Raw genomic sequence first — 8,469 nt, 5'->3', positions numbered from 1 at the left:
CTGCCACTTATAATTAAATATAAATAAATAGCTCTATCTCTTCAGTCCCTTCCTTCCCCCTTTGCCCCTCTCCTTCTCCTACTCTAATATGCCAAAGATCACAAGCTGTTTCTCATGGAATAATGAAGGCAGGTACATTTTTGCTCAATTCATTCTATCATAACTTTCTAAAACTTCTCTTAAAACTCTAAAACTGGTAATGAAGAAAAGAATCTTTCAAATTAGTTCATAATAAGCCTAATTATTTCTCAAGGCAGGCACTCAGGGTAATTTTCATAAGTTTATTTTTATTTTAGGCACTCAAGACATAGTATCATCCATCTCACCTATATTTGACTGACCTGTGACTTGCTTATTCTCACCCAGGCTTACAATGTTCTTTTATAGGGGGTACATTTCTCCACATGTTCTCTATTTCTACTATGGACAGCATAGAATGAAATTAACATAGGCCACAAAAGAAGAGCATCTGGTTAAATATGGAGAAGTGGCTTGAAATCCAAATTTTGGAAGGGTCTCAGAGTCTTCATACTCCTGTTCCCAAAGATGCTTTATATCACACATATCACTGTATATATAAGTATGCATCCATAAATATGCATTTGCACATGTGTGAGTATATTATTTACTTATCTTTGTATATGTTTCCTCCCAGTAGAATATAAGATCCTTGAAGGCAGGATATATTTTTTTCCTTTGTGTTACCCATCCAATATTATGCATAGAGCCTAGATGAATGAACAGATGAATATTAGAATTTCCTTCTCTCTAGACTGTTGGGTTATTTTTTTATGGAAGTGACATCAGCCTTGTCTAGAATTATATTAAGGATGCTCTAAACCTGCCTGAAAGCAGAAAAGTAGACTAAGTGATTCTAGGAGAAAACTTGAAGCTTTATTATTTTATGTTACTCTTAATCTAGGCTGATTAAAGAAACCATTTATACATTTAACCAGGTTTTCCCAGAGTATTAATTCCCCCCAGAGATAAGTTGGAACACTTATAGGGATACAATCCCTCTTGGAGGCCAAATGGCAGTAATTTACTAAATGGCACCCTAGTGGCTCAAAAAGTAAGCATTCTTCTATAAAACAGCTTCATTTACAACCAAGGAAGAGTTCTCTCAATTGTGTATGGGCGGCATTTGCTGGGCTAAAGGATATTAACATGTTCCTATTAGATTGAGGGCTATAAAACTCAAATGCTTGCCCCAAACTTGAGGCCTTGGGATACTAAAGACTCAGAATGAATCTAGGACAAAAGAGTAAAGAAGGTGAAATTTATCTCTTGTGGGAAACTATCTCTATTTCAGACAAACACCTCCCTAAGCATTGTAGGATGATGGAATTATTTCTAGATTTAGAGTTGTCAACATGGAATCTAGGAACCCCAAACTTGTGGCCTAGTGGGATCTGATGAACCCCAAGTTTCAGGAGTAACTTATAAGTTGGAGACCCCAAAGTTTGTACTTGTTCCCTGTTCCCATTGGAATCTACCCTGAAGGGAATCCCAGGCTAGCAGTTTCAGAATGAGTGCAGGACCCTCAGGGGAATGACAATCCTAGTAGAGTGGGATTTAGCATATGCTAAAGACCCTCTTTGTTTTAGGTAGTCTCCCCTATTGTATCTGACCCTTTCCCAAGAAAATCCACACCTGGGCAGGAACCATCCTTTAGTATCCATTGGAAGCAGCCCTTTCTCCTACACCCTAGCCACTAGCTATGATTTCTTTCCCAAGCTTGATTGTATCCTGTCAATGTAGTTTGAACACTCCCATTTTCTTTGTAGCTATAGTGATGTCAATCATCTTTCCCTGCCCCCTGGATTCCCCAAAGGGTATATAGGTTCCCCAAATTCTTTTTTTCCTTGGAATTGTCATCTATCTTGGTGCCACTCTCAGGGGTCAGTGACCAGAGTGGCCAGAGTTCAATCCTTGGACTCTGCAGTCTTGTGTGGCGCACAGCTCTGTGTCAAAGCCTACTAGCGCTGAACCCCTTTTGCCCTTGATTAAAGAGTGATTTTGACTATTTAATAGTTCTGTGTTTTTCCCAGTTGACAAGAGACAAAGAACATGAGTTTAAGCCTTGGATTTGCTACTTGTTAGATATGTGACTGCCAAAAAGAGTGCAGTTACTACACATACTTGACTTGATTTAATGATAATTTCATTCTTGGAAAATGGTGGAAAGAATGATGGCAACTTCATTTTTATCAGAACCTGACCAACAAGGATGAACTAATTACCAAAATAGGGACAATGGAAACATTGTTTTCAATATATGACAGAGGAGAATAAAGCCTCACATAGTCTAATATGTATCCGAAGTTTCTGGGGAGCAGATTTCAAAGAAAGAATAGGCAAAATTCCCTGACTTAAAATCAGAGTTTTAACTAAGGCAGGGAAACTAGGACTTTACCCCAGAGCACTGAAAATAGAGAGTATTGCAAGAATTTTGCAGTCTTCTAATAGCTTAGAAACAACATGTAGTTATCTCATATAACTAGCAAAAAAAGGAAGCTATCAGATGGGTTTTCTCCTTTTTCTGTAATGACATCCCAAATGACCTTCCCTGGCTCACCTCATTTTCTTGATCTCCTATACACTAATTCTACCAGTGGCAGCTTTTCCAACAACAGCCTCATAGACTCACCCTGGGTATATTTTGTGTCATTGTCTACCCTAGAAGCAAAAATTTCTAATTACAACTATACCTAAAATTTTACAACTAGAAGTTAGCCCAGGAGGGACAGATCACATTCACAAATGAAATTTTGATGTTGCAAATACAAAGGCTCCTAATGAGGAAGAAAAAGGGGAGTTGGTTGAAGAGATTGATAGGGTTGCACAGAAAAATTTTTGATATGTACAAATGATGGGAGCAAGGATAGTAGCAGAAGATAAGTAAAAAGGAGCATTACAATCATTTAGGAAAAGTAGCAGGAACATTGAAGCTCACAATGATGAACTATCCAGGTTAACCATGTTCATTTCTCTCCTTGGAAGCAATCTTTCCTCTTGCCTAGGTACCTTCTTAAACTAGAGATAGGTCTGCCTCAGTGTCTCCCTCCTCCAATTAGTACATTACTACCAAGAACTTTCTTTGGAAGAAGCAGCTGGATAAGCAAGACTCACTTTCTCCCATCTCTGATCTGGACTTTCTGAACTTAAAGGAATTGCCTTCAGGTAAGTATGCCCCCACCCCCCATTCCCTATCCTATCCTTGCTTTTCAGTTTCTTTTTATGTGTTGTCTTCTCTTATAAGAATATAAACTCCTTAAGGGTAGGAGATTCCTTTCTTTTTGTTTGTATTTTTATGTATAGAGTTTAACATAGTATTTCACATAGAATATGTTCTTAAAATTTATGTATCTATGTGTTGTTGTTTTTCCTTCATTTTCAAAGAGGACCAATTACATTTTGGGGTGATATCTTGACTTGCATGTGAATTAGATTTAAGAGAGGCAGTTAAATAAAGTCACCAGTCTCACTCTTTCTTCCAGAGTCTTTGAAGTCTAGAGGCAAGTCAAAAGTCAGGACTACTGATTATGGCCCAGGATACAGGGGACAACTAAGCTCCAGAATACATGCTTCAGACACTTTTATGGACAGTGGAACAAATCACCCTTTCCACTAAGAGAAATCCTCAGGTATTTGGGGCAGACATTTCCCTAACTCACTGACAAGTTTGAGACATGTCAGTTGCCCCCAACGTGCTTTAGCCCATATGCCAAGACAATTTTCCTGGGGTGTAATCCCTGCACCTGCTACAGCATCTTGGAGCTTCTAGTGAGAGTTGGGTGACAGCTGGACCCCAAAGGTGGATGAACAGCCCTGAAAAGGGCTCAGCAAGCCCTCAAACTGGAAATACTGGTCCTCCCCAAACCCCTATCTATCATCTCTCCATTTGTCTGTCTGACTATCTGTCTTTCTACATATTTCATGAGCTTTGGCTTGCTACAAATGCCAAATGTAACCCCCAAAAAAGAGTTTATTTTCTAACTGTATTTGGGGGAAGAAGACTATCAGATGATCTGTCTAGAGTGGAAGAAATGTCGATGGACAATTATGAGAAGGTAGAGCAAGTTATCTTATTTTGTTTCATTCCTATCTGACAAGCAGAATGGTTTTTATACCAGGAAGAATAGAAGAAGAAAAAACTTGGTTAACAAGGAGTTGAAATCCAAGATAAATGATGAAATGCTAAGGGACTACCAAGTTTTCCTCAACAAATTAGCAGAACATGGAGAAGGGAGCAAGATTCCAGGGTTCTTAAAGAACCAGTTCATATAAATGCTTAGTTACTATCACTGATCTTTGCAAGTTAGTGAGAATGCAAAAAGTTAGCATAAGGCAAATGTCTAAATAAAATAAAACAAAAGAGGGTAATGTATTTAAACAAAAGAAGAGTAAATTTGAATCTCAAACCAGGCAATGTATCATAATTATGGTATAATATAATTCAATTTATAATTATAGCATTATAATACAATTACAATGAAATTGATATTATAATCATTATAATAAACTTATAATTCAATTAATAAATATAGTCCAGAATATATTATTAAAGGGAAACTTTAAGAAAATTTGAAAAGAAAAGTGGAGATCACTAAGAGCCAGCATTGCTTCATCAAGAACAGATCATTATGGGGCTTCTAGGTAACTCAGTGGATAAAAGAACAAGGCTTAGAGACAGGAAGTCCTGGGTTTAAATATTAATTCAGACACTTCCTACCTGTGTGACTCTGGGCAAGTCACTTAACCCCAATTGACTAGCTTCTATCAGTCTTCTGCCTTGGATCCATATCTAGTATTGATTCTAAGACAGAAGGTAAGGGTTTAAAAAAATGGATTGTTACAGTCTAACCCCATATCCTTTTTCAATAGAATCACTAGACAAGGAAATGTCATAGCAAATGAATGCCTGAATTGCACCAAAACATTTGCCAAAATCTCTCATGCTATACTTGTGAACACAATGGGCAGCTTTTTACAAATGCAGTTAAGGGGAATGAGAAATGGTTGAGTGACTGGACCCAAAAAAAGTCAGCCATGGGTCAATGATAATCTGGAAGAATAACTTTGGAATTCCCCAATGATCTGTCCTTAATGTTTGCTATAAATTACTTTTTGGTAATGACTTGGATGATATTTTATCAAATTATTGATATCACAAAGAAGGGAAGTATTGTTAGCACCCAGGCACCCAGGATGTCAGCCAGGATCCATAAATATCATAGCAGGTTAGAACAATGGGCCAAATCTACTAAAGGATAAATATAAAGTCCTATACTTGGACTCAAAATATAAATTTCAGAAAAGGATTAATCAATCAATCAATAAGTATTTATTAAGCACCTAACATGTACCAGGTACTATGCCCAGTATAAGACAGTTTATGTGAAAATAATATGCAGGTTTTAAGGAACTGAAATATACCAAAAGTTTGAGATAGCAGTAAAAAAGAGAAACAAAAAACTCTGAGCTGAATTCAGGGAAGCACACCATTCATAAAGAGAAAGGCAATCCCTTCTTGTAGACTGTTCTATTCCAACTTTGGATAGTATGTTGAATACTGAATAACACCTTTTAAGAAAGTCCTTGACAAGCCAAAGAGCTTCTACAGGAGAGTAACCAGGATGGAGATTTTGCCACACAATGACTTATGAAATTAAAAGCAAAGACAAAAAACTGAGAATGTTTGGCCTGAAAAAGAGAAAACGTAGAGGGATGGTCTTCTAATAGTTGTCTTTAATTTTCCACGGGTTATCATATAGAGGAAATCAAGTCAAATTAAGAAGCATTTGTTAAGTGCTCACTCTGAACCAGCTACCTTGCTAAGCATTGAAGATTCAGAGAAAGGTAATAAATAGTCCTTTATCTTTAGGAACTCACAGTCAAATCAAGGAAACCAATGCAAACAACTGTGTACAACCAAGATATATACAGAATAAATTTGAGCTAAACTCAAAGGGAAGGCATGAAGATAAAGGAAGACTGGGAGGAGATTTCTTCTGCTTGATCCAGTGGCCAGAACTTGAAGAAATTTATAGAAATTACAAAGAGGCAGATTTTGCCCTAATATGAGGACAATTTCCTAACAATTACAACCCTCTAAAAGTAAAATGTACTGCATGAATAGGTAGTGTATTCCTTATCAGTTGAGGCTGGAGGACCAAATGTCAGGGCCAGTGTAAAGAGCATCCATTTCCTGGTAAGGGTTGAATTAGACATGCAGTTTTGAGACTGATTATAGATCTTGTTATTATACTCAATTTCTATAAACCTCAATTTCCCCCTTTGTCTCTCCTTATCTTTGTCCTACAGAATCACTTCAAGAAGTCCAAGTACTACCTTGGACATGAACCCTTTTCTGCTCTAGACCAATGCTAGTGCCCTTCCTTCCTAATTACTTTCCATTTAATTACCTTTTATTTTATCCACTGGGTCACAAAGAGTCAGACACGACTGAACAATACTTATTCTCTTTATAATATATATGTATATAATTGTTTTCTTCATCATTAAAATGTGAGGTCCTTGAGGGTAGGGATTGTTTTATTCTTATATTTGTATCTGAGCATGTAACAGGGATTGTTTTTCTCCCTGTCTTTGTAGTTTGTATCCCAGTATCTAGCCAAGTGCATGGTACTTAGTAGGTGCTTAATAAATTCCCTACCCACTGATTGAATGATTGACCTACAAAGATAATAAAATTTATACTACCTAAAACACAGGGTTATTTTGAGGGTGACAGAATATAATGTATATGATCACATTGCCCCAAACAAGAAGAAGAGTTATAAGCCCTACCCATGATAATGTGGAAGACCTTTGAATTCTTGTTTATAAATCATGTGGTGGTTGTTGGTTTTTTAAATTAGTTTATGATTACTCTCCCATAGGGAAGGCAACCCCTTTCCCTGGTTGAGGATAAGGGAGAGATATCTCATCTTTCCTGGGCTTCAGGCTAAATTCAGCCAACAGTATGAAATCTTAAGATCCTAGATTAAAGCTGAAAGAGATCTAAAAGATCATGGAGTTCAATCCCCTTAGTTTATAGATGAGTAAACTGAAGACCAAAGAGGCCGTGTAATGTACCTAAAGTCATACATGCCATAATAAACAAAGAAATAATTCAAAGTTAGATCTTCTGATTCCAAATCTCATTCTCTTTCCATTGAACCATGCCAAGAGCAAGGGCAAGTTGACTTGTGAGTCCAGGGTCAGATTAGAGAACATGTTGGCTTGAAACAAAGAGTCATAGAAAGAATATGAGAAGGGATACAGGTCAAGGATGGAATGGAGGCAGAAGAGGCAAGAACGAACATCTGAGTCATAAAATCAGGAACCCTCATGATATAGGTAAGAAAACATTTTCGTAAAGGACTATGTACTTCACACAAAACATTCCATCTCCCAACCCCAGGCATTTTTACTAGCTATAACCCATTCCTAAAATACTTACTTTTCCTCCTCATTTTTGTTTTCTGGCTTCCCTGACTTTCTCCAAATCCCAACTAAAATCTCACCTTACACAGGAAGCCTTATCCTATCCTCCTTAAGTCCAGCGTATTTTCTCTAATGATTATTTACAATTTCGCCATATGTAGCTTGTTTGTACATAGCGGCATGTATGCTGTCTTCCCCATTAAATTGTAAACTCCTTGAGGACTTTTTAAACTTTTATGCTTTCCTTTGTAACCCCAGAATTTGGTACATAGCAATTATTTAAAACATGCTTATTGATTGATTGATTCAGGACAAAGTAAAGCAAAAGAACAAATAGTTTGAAGTGAGGTCAAGGGATACTAGACTTTAGCCAGAATAAGGGAGACACCCAAGCCTGAAATCTTGCCTTAAATACCTAGGGAAAAAAGTCTTACTTCCCACTGTGGATATTAATCATGGTTAGGAGAGGAATAGGCTTTACTAAACCATATGTACTGATATGATGGTTTAAGAAGACACTATCAAAGATGTCCAAGATGGAAAATGGTTTTAGGAAAGTTACTGACTAGCTTTCAAAATCTTGTATGCCACATTGAGGACTGAAATAGATTTGAGAGGGCTGTGGATGGAGCTATGGTAGGTAACTATGGTAGGAAGGTTACAGTAGGTAACTCTTTGATGTTGAAACTCAAACAATTATTTTCAAGGGCAAAAAATTAGTAAATGACCTAAGAACTTTATGTAAACCATGAACTGTTCTCCTCTTCATCTCTTAGTATAACCCTCTGCATTTCTAAATTCCTTTATTCTACTTCTAAGAAAGTGTGCTATCCTTTACAAAGTTGGTGTGCTATAAACAGGATCAGGGAAGGAGCGATTCCAAAGCTTTGGAATATACTAAATCCAAGTTTGTTTAAGGAAATGGTGAATGCTTAGAAGCATCTTGGTATTGGGGGGGGGGGGGATAGTGCAGTTATGGTATGGATTCCTTAACCTTTTTTTTGTATCCTGGACCTC

This window comes from Monodelphis domestica, chromosome 1 (genome assembly GCF_027887165.1).
Source record: "Monodelphis domestica isolate mMonDom1 chromosome 1, mMonDom1.pri, whole genome shotgun sequence".
Lineage (NCBI taxonomy): Eukaryota > Metazoa > Chordata > Mammalia > Didelphimorphia > Didelphidae > Monodelphis > Monodelphis domestica.
Note: the sequence above shows the minus strand (reverse complement) of the source record.